Here is a 19,470-nt window from a genome sequence, read left to right on the forward strand (position 1 = left end):
GGAGGATTTTTGTTCTTCATAAATCAATATATCTCAAATACTACTGCGCCTCAGATTTCAGAAGTAAAAATTTGTTCTATTAAGACTGGTATAAACAGATTCTTACACCAGCTTTTCCTGTGTTGTAACTAAATGTTGCACTACTCTTGCTGCTATCTGAAAATTATCTTGAGACTGGACTGAATAATCCTGCTTTTTTTTTCTGATTCCCAAATTATCTTTTTGTTAGATATTTAGGTTTGATAAATCAATATCAATAGATACTAATCTCCATGCTAAAAACAGAAAGTAATAATACTGCAGAAAAGAGTCATGGCAACCCATAATGGCAATGGACACACTGAGGCATACAGATGTGAAAAGAGTAAAGCAGTTAGGCAGTGACAGTAATCTCTAATCTCTCATAAAATAACCAGTTGTAAAAATGTAAGTGGCCACATTGTGGTTTCTAGCATTAATACATTGGGAATATCTATCTAAAATTGGAGGAAGTAGATATAAATGTAGTGTTGCAAACCTGAAGGTGAGAAAATGGTGATTTTTGATTCCCTTGTGATTCATTGAAAAGCTGTTTTGGAGGAAAGGGGAGGGAAATTTTTTTTTTTTCTCTTCAGAAATTATAACCCAATACATAATGTCAGAAGTTGTATTTTGGAAAATTGTTTAGCATTTCTTAAATCTGCTTCATTTGTGCCCTGGGGGGCATCTAGTCAGCATAAGTTAGAATGGCTCAGAGTAGAGCTAAAGTGGCATGAAACTATGACTACAGGTTTAATATTCAGCCTCAGTTCAGCCAGCACGGGAAAAATGTGCTTTGTCAACAAAGTGCTTAAGCACCTGCTTAACATTTTATGTGTGATTCATTAGAAGGACTGGCAAGTTTAAATCTAAAAGAGATCATTAGATTCATCTAGTTTGGTCTCCTGGCTAAATAATTACTTTGCTGAATAGTGACAATGAAAATATGGCTGAAGATTTCAAAATCTCCCTAGAGTGCCAAAAAGTGCCTTTTCTTCTTTATAGAATATATGGTAGAATTAAGTTTTCATGATTGTGATATAGCTTAAAAAACTTCCTGACAATAACTGCTGATCTTGCACAATTACAAATAAATTCATAGAGCTGTCAGTTTTCAATTGTTTCAGGTTTTTCTTTATCAATAGTTAAATATTATAAATAATTGGAATTCTAAACTAAATGGCATTGTGAATAGTGCACTGTCATTTAATTTTGTATGTGTTTATAAAGTGCATGGGTATCTATTTTTTGGCTCATTATGCTAAATGATTTGCAATAAAAATTGGGTGCTTTAAATACTTTTTTATTAAAATGGAATTGGGGAGAAAATAGTGTATTTAGAACCAATAATACTTACAATAGTATATTTTGAATTTTTAATAAATATACTTGAAAATACATTAAGCCTGGTTCACTCTTCTTTAACAAAATGTATGGTAAGTGAAATCCTAAGCTGACAGACAGTTTAGCAGTCCTTTGCCTTAAAAAAATATTCTTAATGAAAAGAACAGTCAGCCAAAATATTTCTCTGGTTCTTCAGGTATACAAGCAGAAACACAAACCAAATATTTTACTATGGATCCCTAAGTGCAAATAACACTATTTATAATGTATTTCATATATGCTAATTTCCTTTGTAAGTCTCTGCGACTGATTAAGCACTGACTTTGGAGTGACTTGTTGTATGCTTAAGTTAATTACATGCACAAATATTTGCAAGATCCAGGGAAGACGTTTTACCTGATATTAGTATAGGCAGCAGAATCTAACCCATTGTTAACTTTACTTAGTAAAAATCACATACATTTTGTCTGTGTTTTCTTTTGATTTTACTGCCAGGCAATGGGTAATAAGAAGAAACTGTACAATCAATATGCAGAGAAAATTATCCTTTTTATACATAAGCCTGGAAAAATAATAAGAAATACTAGGGAGATTTTGGCTATTTTATCTATATGCCAGATAAGTTAATTCTACCACAACAAATGCAAATACTCATAAATTGTATGTTTAAAAAACAATGTTTTTTATTGGAATTTGAATTTTAAAAATCAGTAAAATTATTTTTAAATTCTGTGAAGATCAACTTTACAAATCATATTTTTAGTAAGATTTCAGATTCTAGTAATAAGAATACAAACATATTTGCGTTGACTTTGAAAAGCCAGTGCACATAGGTACCCCGTGTTAACAAAAGTGACTGTCACTTGAACATTGTCCATTCCTTTGAAAATTCTGCACCAAAGCAGCAAAAGTGCATTGCTTCATTTTCTTTTCTCTCTTTTTTTCTGTGGGTTTTTTTCATTTTATTTTTCTCTTTCCCTGTGTTTATTCACAGTTTGAAAAAAAAAAAGGTTTTGACTGCTGACTCAACATTCAGGTACATTAACATTTAAAAGTTAGGTTCATTACATAGATTAATTTCATTCCTGGTCATATAAACATAGCTTATTGAATAAGGGACAGCCAAGTTTACACTGTTTCCAGTGCTACAAGACCAGGCATTGACTGGAACATGAGTTGCATCTGTGTGCTGAGTTGAGCAGCAGGGCAGTTTGTGACTGATGATCGCTGGACACTGCAGAAGCTATTGCTGTATTGGAAATGACAGCACAGCATTTGGGAGATAGGCAGATAATAACCATAGCAAAACCAGAATAAAGTGCAAAGAGTCATGAATAAGTTTAAACTTAAAAAAAATGTATTATTTGGTTTGTAAACAGCAAAAGAGATTGTTCCTTGATTTCAGCCTCTGGAAATGGAACTAAGGTAAGCGATCATTTTGCCAAAATTGTTGTCTATGCTGTTGCCATTGGCTATTACACAGTCAGGCCACCTTTCAGCCAGGTCCATATTTATTGTTATTTCTTGTTCTAGAAAGACCAAAGATGGTGTTTGAGCAAAGCTGTAATTTTAACTAGGTAGGTAATAGTCACTAAATTACACAGTGTTGTTCATATATGTTTTTCAGAACTTGCCAGGAATCAAACCAACAAATTCTTAACTCCCTGCAGTCAGTCTCTCCGTTTCTCCCTCCCGTCTTGCAAAATAACAGAGTTGGAACATTTTTCTTTCTCAGTGATGCAATCAAGAGTGGACCTTACTTATGCAGGGTGGTCCCAACTGCTTAAACATTTTCCTTTTCTGAAAAAGATGGTCTTGGAGTATTTAATCTGAATTTTTACAGTTGCTGTAAAGGAAGGTTTTCATGTAGAATGGTAAGTTAGGAACCTATTCAATTTCCATCCTTTTATTGATTTCAGGCTACAGAAAAAGAGAAGGAACTGAGAGCATGACTCGAACCAATGGTTCAGTAACTCTTTCATGTCTTTTAAGTTGTCTCCTGCAGGACTATGAGTCTGTTGTCATGATAGACTTAAAAGTATAAAATCATCATAAATTACTATATTTTTTCTTGCCCTTTTATTTGACAGTAATCAGACCAGGGCTCAAAAATTAAAAATATCTCTAAGATGCTGACAAAGTTCATGGACATTCTTTGTCCTCCCAGTTGGATTTCAGTGTTCAGGGACTCCTCAAACCTAGACAAGGAAAGAGAGGGTTGGAGCAGGTATGCAGTTCAAAGCAAAGCTTTAGAAAATAGATGGGCAAAGTTGGTAACAAAGTGGTTAAAAAGAAAGAAAAAATTACATAATCTTAAAAATTTTATGTATAAGTACTGACTTATTTAGACTGGGGAATAAAGAAGGTATTTATAGGTCACAGTACAAGAAGGATAATATGATCTGCTTCACCTTTTTAAGTGAATAAATTAATACAGAGAGAAATAGGGAAGCTTGATGAGTTGATTCAGCAGTCTAAGAAAGAGGTTCAAAGAACATTGCCCTGTAGAGTGAAAAATGGAAGTGATACATTTTGTAGTATTAATATCATGTGGAAAAATGGCACTAACAAGCATGTGAAAAATATTTCTTAAGCCTGTTGAGACTTAAATCCTTCCTTGCTATGTTCTTCGGGCAGTATAACAGTGCGCTCTCCCTTACAACAAACTGTGTTTGCAGCACAGCCTTTACACTACTTTTGCTACTGGAAAACCACAAGCAAGCATTAGATGCCATCACCCTCCTAAAGCCAAGTCAAACTTTGCTTTGCTGAAAACAAGCAAACGGCAAACCACTCAGATTTGATAGAAAATTAAATCATTCCTTTTCAGTCATAGCGTTTGCTATTGAACTAATGATGTCCTAATGCTTGCAACTTTTATTTTATATACTGCTGTCAAATCAGATAAGTCTTGTAACTAAGCAGCTATTTTTGACTCAACTTGGTCTGGAATTTTCTAGTGAAATTATTTTTGTGCATGTGGAAAATGCTGATTTCTTGGAGCCAGAACTTTTCATCCCGGTGTGAGGGATTTCATGACATTATTCTGGCATAGGTTTTCTGGGCCCAGGGTAGAAGCTGAGGCAGTCAGGAAGACCAAATGGAAGGGGAAACTTTATCCCTGTCTTGGAATAAAGTCTCTGATTCAATGCAGGATGTGCATGTCCGTCATCCCAGGTGAATGTCCTCAGCACCGGTCTCTTCTGAAGCAAGCGCTTGTTTCATCTTCTCCACAATTGTTCCAATAATGATATATTCCCTTTCAGATATATGCAGAAACTGTAGTTAGGCATTTCTTTGTCATGCACAAGAATTTTAGAAACTTGAAATAAGATCTGAAGTTACTAAAGGTCCTCATGTAGTTTACTTTTGGGCACTAACCTTAGGAGACCAGTTGCCCTAACTGCCCCATGGTCAATGTCTGTAGAGGGAACCCAGGGAAAAGAGAGGACTAAACTAGACAGCAGTGTGAATGCTTCAACTCCAAGCTTCAGAATGACTTGACCACTGGCCTCTTGCCTACTGTGAGACAGAGCTTTTCTTTCTCCATCTGGCTCTTGGACTTCTGAAACCTTTCCTTGCAAAATATTCCCCATTATTTGCCGCTGTCGGCGGTCTGTGCTGCACCCAGTGATGTCTCCATCAAGTATGACAGCACCTAGACTTAGTGCCCTTGTACCCAGCCCATGCTGCAAAGGTGCCTCTTCTGCAAACTATCCATGCCTGCAGCTCTGCAGTTGTTGGTGACATCACTCAGTGAAACCCTTTTCCATGCAAAAATTGTGAAAATAATTTTGGTTTTAAACTTTAACAAACAGATTTTAAAAACCTGATAATTATTCTAGCTCTCAACTTTTATTTTCCCATCCTATAGTATTTGATCTTTTTGTTTAACCACAGAAAATAATTTGTATCATGGGGAAGTATGAAACCTCAAAAAAATTGCTTTCACTGATAATCAATTTGCTGTGATACTTTGTTTTCTAAAAAACAGTTAATTTGAGGAGAAAATATTTAATCTAAGAATTTTTGAATACCTCTAACTGTAATTTTGAGAATAGATTGGATAATATACAGGACTGATCTTTTTGCATTGTATGGGCTCTCTCTTTTCCTGTTCTGCTCAGATTTGAACGGGTGGCATTGCATGACTGTATACCTCAACCTAATCTTTTTTCCAGGCTATCTGTTCTTACAGATTTCCTCAGAAGTTCTCTAACTCTGTCTCTTTTTCTATCTGAACAGAATATCACACAGACTTCTCATATTCTGGTAGAATTAACAAGCTGCACCTACAGAATTGAATCAGCACAACTTTCTCAGTATTTTAATGCAGATTCTCACACTTGCTAATAGCTTGGGTCAACAGATGAGCCCTGCATTCCTATGCAGGGGCATAGATCGTACTATCCTGATACAAATGTCAAATAAATTACCAGACTGTTAGTTCCTTGGCTATAGTGCTAGGGGAAATAAATAAGGCAGTGACCTAAGCTATTGTTTATGAGTCAGGTCTTCATCATGTAGTAGACATTATTCTACATGAGAAATAATGGCATAAGCAGAAAGATCCAAAATTTCACTGTGTGGTTGCACTTACCACATGGTATGTTAAAATATAATGAAAATATATTATGTTATGAGATATAAAATAATGTCAAATAGAGGAAAATGCAAGCAGGCTCCTGACTGAATAAATCAGGGAGAATACACAAGGCAATAAATTCCAGTCAGTTTCCTAGCTGTGTAGGCAAAGGGGGATTAAACAAGGCAGTGGCTTAAATTTATAGTAGTTCTTATTTATGAGTCAGGCCTCAATCATGTATCAGAGACACTAGACCTATAATAATGGCACAAGCAAAACAGAACCGATTCTCAGAGGGCAGATGCCTTTAGGACATGAAAGTATGCTACTGCACAATGTAGAAATACAAAATGAAGATAGAGAGGGAAATCTGAACAACACCCTCACCATAACTCCCTGCAATGGAGCACAATAACCCCAAGCTTTTCCTCTTCCATTGGCTTGTTTCCTTACCTTCACTTTTGCCACTTCCTCCATTTCCCCCTTGCGACTCTTTTATTTTCTTGATATAACGTAAATCAGTAAAATAACAGAATGGCTCTTGGCTTAGTCCGGCATGTATGGGAAGCTGGAGCTGTTCTCTTTGTCAGCTGTCTCCCCAGAACTGCTCTCTTTCTCCCCATGCTCTATATATTTGTGACAATCTTACATAATTGGACAAAGACTCTGACAAAACCAGTCAGTTACTTGTTAAACACAGGGATACACTTGTAAAGCAGTAATGCTTCAGAAAAGAGTTGGGATGATAGTAGACACCAGATTAAACATGAGCTTGCTTTGCGTTCCGAGCTGAAAAATCCACTATAATTTTTGGCGGTGTATGCAGAGTCATCGTATCAGATTGGCAACGTACAAATCTCTGTAAGCCACCAAGTGAGCTCTAGCCACTTTGATACAAGGAACATGTCAAAACAAACTGGTAGGAATTCAAAATGGAACACTCCTTTTTCCTTTCCTCCCTTCACGCCTACCCTCTTTCGAACATCTGATGAGGCTAGAAGAACTGTTACATCCGGAGCTTTTTAAATATAGAACTTGTGAATGATTTGTACTGATTCATATATGCATCACTGACACTATGCTGGCAATAGCACAGTGATGAGTGAAGCATAAAACCTATATCAAATAGAAGTGGATATAACTTTTGTTTATGTCAGTCAGACTTTGATTCGGTGGCTACTGGTTGGTTAAACCAGATCTGCATGTGGGACATGGAGCTGTGTAAATGCAGATATTTAGGAGTGTTTTGGCAAAACAGATATTGCCAAGAGAAGAAGCAATCCATCAAAAATGACACACACAACAGGTGTGTACCAGTCTAATACAAATTTGTTCATGAAATGTTTCTTGGGTGCAGGTTAGAAAGTCTAGTCAGGCAAGCGGGAGGTCTCCGAGTAGTTTGTAGTCTGATGGTCCTTCCTGTTCATCTGTTCACGTAGGAGAGGCAAGCTCAAGTCCCCTGCCTCATGGTTCACGCCAGGGCCTTGTATTTCAATCTTCTATGTTACTGATGTGTGCTCTGACCACCAGTTTATTTCCTGTTGGAGTTCTTCTGCTTTGCAAAAATAAACACAAGGGAGATTTTTTGATTATCTGGTGGGACGTAGGAGATCCAAATTTGAATTCTTGGGGCAATCAATATTCATTTATGCAGAAGCTTGTAGTCCCAGCAGAGAGAAAACCATCCAAAAATAGCAAAGGATGATGGCTGAGGCACACATTTAAGTTACAGAGCAAGAGAGAAGTGTAAGAAGTGAATCTAGTTTCCCTGACATCACACATGGGAGCTCAAACTATTTGGGGGTGTTTCTCATATTCATCTTCCTTCTTATTAAAACTTCAGAAGGCCTTAATTTTTATCCTAAATGGAATGAAAACACTTACAAAATCTCAGCATTCTGGCATAAGGGAATGGGAGTATGGGAACTTGCTGCCAGTCTCATGGTATTCAGAACTATCAATAAATACTAGCATAAAGAAGAGGGAATAAGCAGAAATGGGATAATTATACTGAGTGTCAAGAAAAGCATATATCACTTGGTTCACTGAGTCAATAAAACAATAGATTTGCAATAAAGCTAATGAAAGCTGTGCTGGTTGGATAGAGGAGTGGGGGGCAAAGTTGAAGAGAACAGGATTCTACTGATGGACATCTACTGATGAGGCAAAATGCCTCACAATTATTTTTCTTCTTTATTTCCTTTGATTTTGTTTATTTAACACTCAAACATCAGCAACATATAAGCATCTTGACTGCTTTAATTCCTCCAGCTGAAATATTTCTGGAGGATAATCTCAGAAGAAACCAGAGTTTAAATTGAAAGGAGAAAGAAGTAAATATTTTACAGTCTGTAGCATTCCATAGAGATAGAAATGCATCATGGCCAGCTTTTTCTCAGATTATGTGTTATTTTCTAGTGCTGTTATATGTTTTACAAGACACAATATTGATTTAATGCAGTAGTTGGTTCTCTTGTTGTGCCTTCCAGGCACTATTCATTTAAAAAAAAAAAATCCTCACACTTAGCAAAAAAATACCATATACTGTACTGCCCTGTTTGTAGCATTAGAGGACAGTGGCTTTTACACCACTAATAAAAGTGAGGTGCAAGTTGAGACAAATAGAACTCCAAAATCTGGAAAATGCCCCCTTCAAGTCTGTTCAGTTCATAGGTTAATATATTAATTGTTCAGGATTTACTAGTATATACATATGGCAAGTATTTTATCCTGAAAAGACTGATAAGAGAAATTACTTCTATTGGTGAAAATTATGTTTCTCTGGATACTTATCATCATGTGACTTACTTTCTGTTCATTCCTAATGGTTTGGGGATCATGTTCTTCATGATTATACCTTCTCTAATATGATCATCGGAAAACCAGTTTCCTTTTTTTCATCTCTTAGGTAACTGCACTGCCTGCAAGTAGGTTGTTTTGTGCCCTTCTGAACTAAGATTTCCTTCATAACCTTCTCAAATAATGCAAAGCTTAGAGGAGGAAAAGTAAATATATTTTTCTTACTCTTTAACTGTATTTATTTTACGTTGTCTACTACCCTGCCTGCAGCACTGCTAGTGCTCCCAGAGCTCATGAACCTATTTACTTTCCATCCACTGCTTGCTCCAGAAGGCTTTGTTCCTGTCTATCACAGTGGGAAAAATGTTCACAGCTTTCTGAGTCTTATCATAGCAGCTGCAAGTAGACAAGAATTATAAACAGGCTTAGGAGATATAGGTTTGAGGGTGGAAGAGGGTGATTCCTGAGGTAATTTTAACTTTCAGGACTGAATAGCTGGACAAGACTTTGCAGGGACCTGTTGAAGCAGCTGAGAGATGTTGGAAAAGAGGAAAATCCCATTTACATTTTCTTAAATGGATTGTCTCTTGTTCCTTCCCTATTAGATATTGCTTAGCATTAAAGTGGCAAAGCAATTGGGATGGGAAGTTCTCCAGTCATGATTAGGAGATGAACCTCGACTACTACACCACAATTTTCAGACTAATGGGAAATTCTCTGGGTTTTTTTGCTTTTCTTTTTTCTTTTTTCTTTTATTTTAGGACAGGAATAAGGGTTTTTTTTTTTTTTTTTTTTTTTTTTTTTAGGACAGGAATAAGGGTTATTGCAGAGATGAAAACTAGAGGAAAGATAAAATCTGAGATCCATTTCTTCAATTTGAAAGACATCTGTAAAAGAGAAGCTACAAGCTGTCAAGCATGTGGGATGCCTATTGTAATCTCTTGGGCAGTTTATTGAATTTCTAAGGCTAAACACAGTGAAATGAGGGTTCTGTAAAGATACTAGAATGGACTTCTGAAGTGGCCAGGGAACCCCAGGAGCAGTCTTTCCTAAGGAAAACAGGGTAACTAAGGAGACATTCTGAAGTCTGTGGGCAACCTATGTGAGCTTCATCTGTCACAAATGTTGCACATCTGACACCATCTTCTGTCACTTTTTATTTCATTTGTTTACAAACTGGTTTTTTTTTTCAAAAATATGTCTAGTGAATATCCTTCGAAGTGTTCTATCAAGCAATTGACCTTGAGAAAGGAATAACTTGTAAATGCATAGCAAGAACCAGCTAAGACAATAAAAGCATTTTAAAACTATTCATTTTTTACTCATTTCTTACTCACCAACGATCGATCCCATAATGTCAATATTATGACTGAGCAACAGAAATGGTCTCTTTCTTCATTAACAAGAATGGAGTTTATCAATGCAGTGAATTTTTTCTAATGAAAAACAAAGTGTGCACCTTCTAGTCTTTCTTCGTTCTGTTTGTTAAATGGAGCTAGGAAGCTACTTTGATGAAGAGGCTTTGCTTCTCTGTTTCTACAAAGCAGAAACCCCTACTGCTGTGGGGTTCATGGCACTATTTTAATGCATACAAATAATCACCCTTCATAACGTAACATATCTCCCCAGTTTAAAGATCATGCTTTCATTAAGCATTACCAAAAATATTTTTCAGTCACTTATGTAAGAATATCTTCTTGCAATCATTTCTTGTTAAAGAAGTTATAGCAGCAATCATGTAGGATTTGCAAACTAAATGAGCATCTCCATCCTCCAAGTAGAAGCTTTGTACCTTCTAGTTTTATTTCAGAAATTCAAACTGGATTAACAGCAGTCTCTGGCTGGACATTCCCAACCACACTAAACCCTGGGCTCTCCTACAGATTACCTGGGGATGAGGTACCAGAACCTCCTCACAGTATTAGAGCCTCCCCCATGCCTGAGCCTCTGCTTATCTGAGGGACTCTGGCTACCACAGCCCCCAATCCACAGTGTCTTTTGACATGCCTGGAACAAGCTCACATTCCCTACAGCAGCGTGAGGGTAGCATCAGCAGAAATCCAGTAGCTAGGCAACAGTAAGGAGAGGAGTTTGCGACCCAGGAAGGAAGTTTTTGGCAAGGAAGGCTGCCTGGGTGCATGAAGGAAGTCTACATATTTCCTTGCACAGCAGATTCTTTGCAAGATAACGAAGTGTAGTAAATCTTTATTGCAAATGCTGTTTGTACAGGGTCAAGGTTTGCCCGAGGTAGTTTACCCACATCTAAAATTATCTCAGCAGTCTTCACCAAGTGCCCCACGTTCTCATTCTACTAGACACATTTTGACAGTCCATGTTTGGTGTTAACTAATTTTATGCAAAACAGTAAGTTTGGAGAAATAAATTCAATTGCATGAAGTTGCTAATCTATACAAAAGTAAACAGACAATTCTGTAATGCTTGTAATGGCAGTTGGAGTCAGTGAAACTTTTACCTTGTTGATATTAGATCATTTTTGTTTCAGAGGCTCAAGGCAGCTTTAAAAGGAATAGCATTCTTCTCTATACCATTTCTGTGTTAGCCAGTGAAGAAATACTTAGAAGCTGGTCTAAATTTGCTTTGTTTATATGCAGCATGTATTTATGTGTACTTCATGTGTTTTTTTTTTCATTTAAATTTCTCTCTTTTCCCCTCTCTACCTCCTTTTATCATAGCGTGTCCTAAGTGAAGGGCAAACTCAATTAATCATCAACTGGCTTGTAAGTATTTCTATGGCATCTGTGTCCCTGATATCTAAGCATTATTTAAGTTTATGTTGAATTTTGCGTTCAAATTTGCCCATCCTTGCTAGAAAGAGGCATAAGCCAATTTCAAGAGCAATTTACAAGGAGCTTTTTTCCTCCTCTGTATGAGAGCAGCAATTCCTCTGATTCACAGGTTGACAGGAGCACATCACTCTGGTGCTCAGATCAGTGCATGAGCTGCCCATCGAATAGCAGATCAAGTTTAAAGTCCTAAGGGCAAATTCTGCTGTCAGTTACACAGGTGAACATGTAACTATAAGAGCAGAATTTGGCCCCTAGTCTTGATCTTCAAGTCTCTCAGTGGGAAACTTGATTACTGTGTTTAGGACAAAGTGTAAGAATGCTTCGTAAAGAGCTTGATACACACATACTGTGAGAAACCAGTCTTTTTTCCCCTTAGTTTTTGATAGCATTTGGGAAGTTCTTGACTTACAGGAGCTCTTAGGCTGTATGTTGTAGTAGTGTACTCGTTTAAAGTTGAATAGTTTTCCTCAGGCCCTGAAATACAGGACAGTAAATGTTGCATTGATAATAGCTTCAGTGTTATGTTTTCATGAAAGCATTAGCTAGGAAAATTGAAGTTGTGGATAACGGCCAACCTTTAAGGAAATGCGTAGTTAATTTTTCGCCTCTTCCTTCTCCTTTCACCAGACCTCCCAAATCCCTTAGCTCTGTCCCAGGTTTCTATAATGCTTGAAACAGCAGTCTGGATTTGAGAATCCTTTTGTGCCTATACATGCTTCTGACGGAAGCTGGATAATTTCACAAATCTGAGAATTCTCTTTTGTTTAATTTACAATTTCCTTAAGTGCACTGTTGTCCAGGGTTGAGTCTAGCCTTATCTAAATGCTTGATTGTTCATTAGATTTTCCTCCCAGGATGTCACTTCCTCTGTAGAAGCAGCTCTCTGGCCTACCAAGTGAGCCAGAAGATAACTCACAAGGAGAATATGCTTAGAGCTTGTGACAATTTCAGTGTTGTTCTACTGCAATGCTTTTTTTCCTTCTTCTTCTCCTTCCTGACAGCGTGAAAGACAGGCTTTTCACATTTTTCCCAAGTGACTCATGAAAATAAGCCAACACTCTCTGGATTCAGTGTCTAACAGTGCAGTCATAAGGAAGTAGGGGCTTTCAGGTTTTGCAGAGATGCTTTGGTTATGACATGAAGACTGCCATTGGATCCAGGCTCTTCCACAGAGGACCCCTAAACTCTGCTCACCCCCTTTGTTTCCTTGCCCAAGCTCCTCATGTCTCTGGTCTAACGAATAGATCAGAGCAATGTCCACCAGATGGCAGCATGCCATATCGAAAATCAGTCACTTAAATCAATATTTAGGCACCAAATCTTTTTTTTAGAAGCATCATTAAATGTAATAAAAAGTCAGGACCTCAGAAATTCAGGTGATCCGGTTCAGGCATGTCAACTGCTGTCCAGTCTACAGTGCTTGGGAGGTCGGAATATAATGTAATGCCAACATTTCCCAGCCTATTTTTGGAATGCCAGAGAAAATTAAAGAAACAATTGGGTAGTTGCCTTTCTTCAAGGTCTTCCAGGGATGTCTGTGCTTTCTCGGGTTACTGCTTTTCACTTCACAGGTATGAATGCCAAATGAGCTGCTACAGGCGTACAAGTTTGCCCAACCAGAAGCACCCACTGAGGCCTCCCTGAGCCAGCGGGGCCTTTCCCATGGCTGGGCAACTCCACCTGCAATCTGGCACCTTGCTGCGGCTGCTGCTGGCCTGGAGGAGCCCCAATCAGGCAATAGGAAAAAGCAAAGGTCCAAAAGCCTTCAACTGCAAAGAGGAGCAAGGAAAAGTTGGCTGACTCGAGAGTTTCAGATTAGACAACAGAAGTGACAATAAGGAAGGGGGGGGAGGAGAGATTCTGCATTCATATTTGTGTGTAAGACAGGGAAGCTTGCATCCCTCTAAAATATGCCATTAGAAGTGTTAAGACAATGATCAGAATAGTTACATGGACTTAAACATGGCAGTGATGACTATAATGCAATCAAATCATAGATATGTAAAGCCACAAAAGTGGTCATTTTTATCATGAACATTGATTCATAGTTGCATAACTAATCATGACAACTTTATTAATTGCTTATTACCAAGGGTTTTCTCTTTTATTAGAGAACAAGTGACTTCCTTCCCTTGTAGTGGTGTATATTTCTCTGTGTGATAGAGATTAATGCATAAAGCTTTGCAGGAAACTGCCTCATTGATTTTGTTGCCTTTGTATTTGTCTTCCTTAGGTGACTTCCAGTAACATAGATAGAGGGGATGCAACGAATTTCACTGGGACAACAAATGCTGTACTTGTGGCAGTTCGGGTTTGGAGTTTGATTTGGAAGCACTGTGAGCAGCAGATGCATTTTTCTCTGTTGTATTTTTTTTCAGTTGTATTGGCTTATTAGAAAGTGCATTGTTAATCAAGATCCAACAGTATGCAATGGCAAGTTAGTTTGACCTGTATTGGTTTTGCATAATGTATAATTGCCATAATATGCTCATAAAGCTCTTCTATAGCTTTTTGCAAAACATAATTTTGTGTGTAATTGAATGTACATTTGCATGGATTTAATGTATTTTGCATGTATATATGTATGTGTCTGTATGCATTTCCCTAGCCTTTTAGACATCTTTTGGATAATTGAAAATTTCTCTTGTTAGTGTTTAACCCTATGACTCTGCTGTGTGTTGAATGAACAACTATTTTAGGACTATTTCACCCCACATATAGTAGTATATATTGCATTCATTGCACCTAATAGCAAATGGAAGAAACTTGACATTAGATCTGAAAACCTGCAGTAAAGAAAAGTCTCATATCATACTTTAGAAAGCCTATAGCTTGGGGATAGTGTACAGGAAAGAATGCAAGAGAGCTGATGGGGTACTTTTAAAAAATGTCCTGACAGAGTCAAGGTGATGGCCATTTTTAGCTGCCCTGCTATCCATCACCTCTTTCAGCCAGGCATACTCCATCATATGCAACAGCCTCATGAATTTATGCATCAAGCTGTGCAGCCAGTCGTGCCGAGGGCTCTGGTGACAAGTGAAATTGCTGTGCGCCTCATTTAGCTGTTTATTGCGCCTGAGTACGTGTTGCAGCTGTCATCTTACGATGGGATGATAGTGCTCGTTAATAGACAAGACAGGCAAATAATGATGGAGACTATAGCAAGAGATGCTCATCTGCCAATAGGCTCTCAGCAATATCACAAACATTCACAAAGTTTTCAATCAAAAACAACACTGCAAGAAAATACTGAGGCCAGCATCTGTTTTTTATGTGACTAGCAGAACAGATTAAACTTCTGAGAAACTGCAGCCCAGTCTACCGCGTAACTTAACTTCTTGACATTTTAGCTTTTTTTTTCTTTCTTTTTTAATGACTTTTGAAAGGAATGATTAGCACATGGCAAAATAACCCAATGTGCTTTTTTCTGCCTTTCTGCTCCATTAGTTACAATTCTGCCTGCTATAACTAGAATTGTTCCTCCTTCTTTGCACGGTGTGAACATAGCACACCAGGAATTCACATGCGTCGCCTCAAGGTTCTGGCAAAAGTTTTGCTTAGTATATTCCTGTTCCCTGTTCTTGCTGTTGTTCATAAGCCTGCTTGTATAACTCCTCTGGAAAAGAAAAGCTATTTTAGTGGCGTGCAGAATAATTTTTATAGAAAAAAAAAAATCTGTGAAGCTTTCTTTCTATGAAATAGCAGAACTGAATGCAAATTTGCCTCACTCTTTCAGTAAAGATAGTGCCCTACTCTGCCTTTCACCTCTGCATCAAATCTGTGATGTGCTGCAATTTGCAACATTTTCCTTGCTGTGATTTGCAAAATTTTTTGCTCAGAGTAATAGCTTTATAGCTGTAGTATGAATTTCCTAATTTATTTATAAGGAAATCAATTTTGTTTCCTAATTAAATCTTTAATTAAAATGGGAGATAAGGGGTTAATGTGTTTGATGTAATTAGAGGAAGTACTTGTGTATGTTAGATGAAGAAACTTTATGTAAATTCTCCTAGAATTTTCTGTGAAAGGTACTTTTACACATTTTATATGTGTAATTGCTAGATGCTTTACTGAATAGTAAGTCAAAGCTGACACTTAAAATAGATGTTAAAAAATATAAAACTCCCTCACGCATGCACACACACAAAAACACACAAACGGTATGACTGCAATATAACATATCTTGTATAATGTGCAATAACACTACAAAGGCGTTGCGCAGGAATACAATACTACATAAAAAATCAAAGTGAATGCACAGTAATTATTCATATAATAAATATTTTCCACCTGTAACTGACATGTTTTTCCAGATTATTATCTGATAGTAAAAAAAGAAAACCATACTGGAAAAGTAACCACAGTATGTAATTTATATGTCCATTCAGTTGCTATCACTGTAATACTGAGTTGGCAAAAATGAATCTATTGTAACTTTATGATATTTTGAAACCATAGAATATGTCATATGATAACCTAAAAGTGCTTTGCAAAGGGATAAATGTTATCTTCATTATAGAGGTGAAAACACTGAGGAAAGAAATTTCCTCCAGCCAACTAATACGAAATAAAATATACATGCTATATGACTTACTCTTGCAAAAGTCTAAGTAAGATGAGGGACAAAATACTGCAAGGTACTAAAGAGCCAGGCTAAGACCAAGAAGCTTAGGATAGACTTCCTCTGAACAAGCATTGACCATCTGACACCCCCAAATTAGTTACTTCATCAGCAGGAATTGCCCCGAGTCCCTCTGTAGTCAGGAGAGGCCAGCAAGTGACCGCCCAGTGAGTGCCGTTCTGGAGGGGGTGGAAACGAAGAGGCCGTCTTCATTTGGCAGTGCCCACCGCTCTCCTCTGATGGTTGGCAAGTGCTTTGAATGAGACACCTGACTTTTTTGGATGACTAAAGTGACATGAGATAATTCCACCTTTACAGTCTAGCTAACCGATATTTCTCTATTTTACTAATGGAAAACTGAGGCCTAGAGGGATGATGTGATCTGGTAGAGATCACACAAAAACAGTTTCAGTCAGAATGGGTATTTCCCACTGGTGTTTTCATTTCTAAGAATAAACTCCATAGCCTCTTTCAGAGACTGGCTCCCATGCTGCTAGGTGAATGACTCATTTTCTTCCTTTATTGGGAAACATTGAAATAAATATCAAAAAGCTGCAGCCCTGACTGTATACTAACCAACCATTTTTTTGTATGAAACAAAGTTATCATGAGTAAAAAAACTGGCACATAATCTTGGGGCTATGATGACTGCATGTACGTGGGCAGAGTTAAGGCTGAGCAGGCAGTGCTAACATTGGAAAATTCTTGTCATTTGAATGCTTCACTTTGTGGGCTTTATTCTTATACATAGTTCGCCTGTAACTGTATATTTGTATGTATGTAAATAAATATACATATAAATATACATATAAGTAAACATAAACATGTGTGTCTTTGCACACATGAGTTTCTGTGTCTATTTGTTATGATAGGAGACTGACTTTGAGGCAGCATTTAAATGAGGTAGTCAGCAAAGAAACAGATTTTGCAACCAAATGAGAACATGTTTTGTGACATGTCTTTCCTGTCTGCAGAATGTATTTTCTCTGGGTAAAGAGGTGTCAGTATTTTTTGATGAAAATATTTTTGCTGAAAAAATGTTTGGCTGCCTTTTCCAAACCAAAAATTTAGTTGGAAATTGTGGTTTAAAGAAAAATGGCCCACTGCCCCAACAGTACTGGAAGATGCAATGTCAGTGTAACCTTTTCTTCCTTTTCACTTTCTTTTCTCTTCCCTTGTTTCCTTTTTGCATTCATCCTTCTATGTAGTTTTAAACTAGAAAGACAACATAAGAAAGGAAAGTCAAGAAATTTCAGAAAGACAGAATGGAGGGAAGAAAAATTCTAAAATGGAAATGAAAATTTAAGGCTTTTCCCGATATTTTTGTTAATTTTTCTGTACTTGCAGAATAGATCTATGCTGAAAATTCTCAAAACTTTTGCAACATTTATTCAATATTCATGTACAGTTGGGCCAATATTGGTGAGAGATTACTATAGACATAAAGCCATGTGTATTCCACTGTCCCGAGCAGGTAACTACATTTATTCCTTCTCCTGTTTATTTACATCAGTTTTATGTTGATATTATTTGCAATTAATTCTGTAATTTATACTAGCAAAAAGCAAGAGAAGAATCAATTCCGATGCAGCATATATCATTACTAACTATAATTACATATAAAAGCAGTATATGTGCACATATGAACACATATAGCAGTCTATTCTGATTTATGAGATGACATCGTAGGACAATATGGAAAATTCAGGTACAGTTTGTTTGTCTCTTCCAATTTGTGCTGAAATTATTGTGAAGCCAAATATAGTCTACCCACCACAGTGTTACTACATTAAAAATAATCTTTCATTTGTTTTTGTCATTTACAGAGCTAATGGTCAGCAAATTTGTACATCCTGCCTTTTTTTCTTAATGAAATGGAAAAGGGATGTGTGCTACATAAAAAAGAAGTTTTATTAATGTTTCATAAAATGGTTGCTACAATCAAAGGAACTGCTATGAAAATTAAATTACTGGGCTGACTCTGAAAATCAGCATAATATGCTCTGTTTAATTCAGTCATGCTAAGATGTTAGATTCTCCTTCATTCTCTCAGCTTTCTCTCTCCTTCACCTGGGGGCATCTGCTGATGAGTCTCTTCTAGAGGTTGTTTAATGACTATTTTACAGCAACTGTCAGCTTTCTAAAGCCCAGTGGCACTGGGCGTCACTGTATTACCAGCCTTTTTACACAATTTGCCTGACTGTAAATCTGAGCTTTAAAAGTACAAGAAAAGCTTTTATTTGATTTAATGACTGGCTGACGGGGGTCGGGTCGATTAATCTTTTTATGCTTAGATGTTTTACTCATAAAGGTCATCTTCTGTTTGTTTACTCTTCCCTTCTCCTATCATGGCCAATGAAAATGAGATAAGAAATTTAAAGTATCATGCAACTGGAGCTGAGTGGCTTGGAGGATAATGACTGCGCCATTCATGCTCAGGATTGTTATTATATATAATTGATATCACAGGAATTCCCAAAGGCTCCCTTCTGAATCAGGGCCCCATTGTTCTAATCACTGTATAAATTCCCAGGAAGGCACAGTGCAGTCTCTGGGATATGGATGATCTAATTTATGAGAAGGCGCAATGGGTGTGCTGTAATAATACAAAGGAGAGGAAGAAGACAAGGACACCCAGTGAGAGGAACGCTTACAGAGCTTCTGCATAGTTTTAAGATAACATGAAATAGAAAAAGTTTAAAAGAGATTTTCCTTTAACCACTGAGGATGATTAACCATGAAATAAAAACGCCATGAATACACTGCAAGTATTTTTTCCAGAAGCATTGAATTTCCATTTTCCAAAGTGACTTAGGTACTTAGGATCATAAATCTCATCAGTGTTCATTGAGACTCAAATACATTTTCCAAAAGTTGCAGATGGAGTAGAAAAAAAAAAAGGTCTTATTTTTAGAAATCACTTATGATTCTTTGTCTCATTGAAAATCAGAGTGGACTTAATCTCTACCTGCCATAATTTTTCAAAAAGCCTATAAACTTGTTAACCTGGCATCTCCAAAGCTAAAGTATGAAGTGCCACAGTTCTGCAGCTAAGAAGACAATGATTACTGGGACAAACTAGTAGGAAAGGCACATATTTAGATTAAGATCCCTCTTCATTTCAACAGTCCTATTCTGAGAAGAGATCACTGTCTTCATATCTTCCATGTGGCTGGAGGACACTGTATTTCCATGTGCCTTTGAAATGGTGTATGGTCCTTTGTGACACTCAGTGGGACTGCTGAGAATAGCACTTAAACAACTATTTCCTCCTTTACTTTTGCATCCTACCAACT

Source organism: Dromaius novaehollandiae, chromosome 3 (genome assembly GCF_036370855.1).
Source record: "Dromaius novaehollandiae isolate bDroNov1 chromosome 3, bDroNov1.hap1, whole genome shotgun sequence".
Taxonomy (NCBI): Eukaryota; Metazoa; Chordata; class Aves; order Casuariiformes; family Dromaiidae; genus Dromaius; species Dromaius novaehollandiae.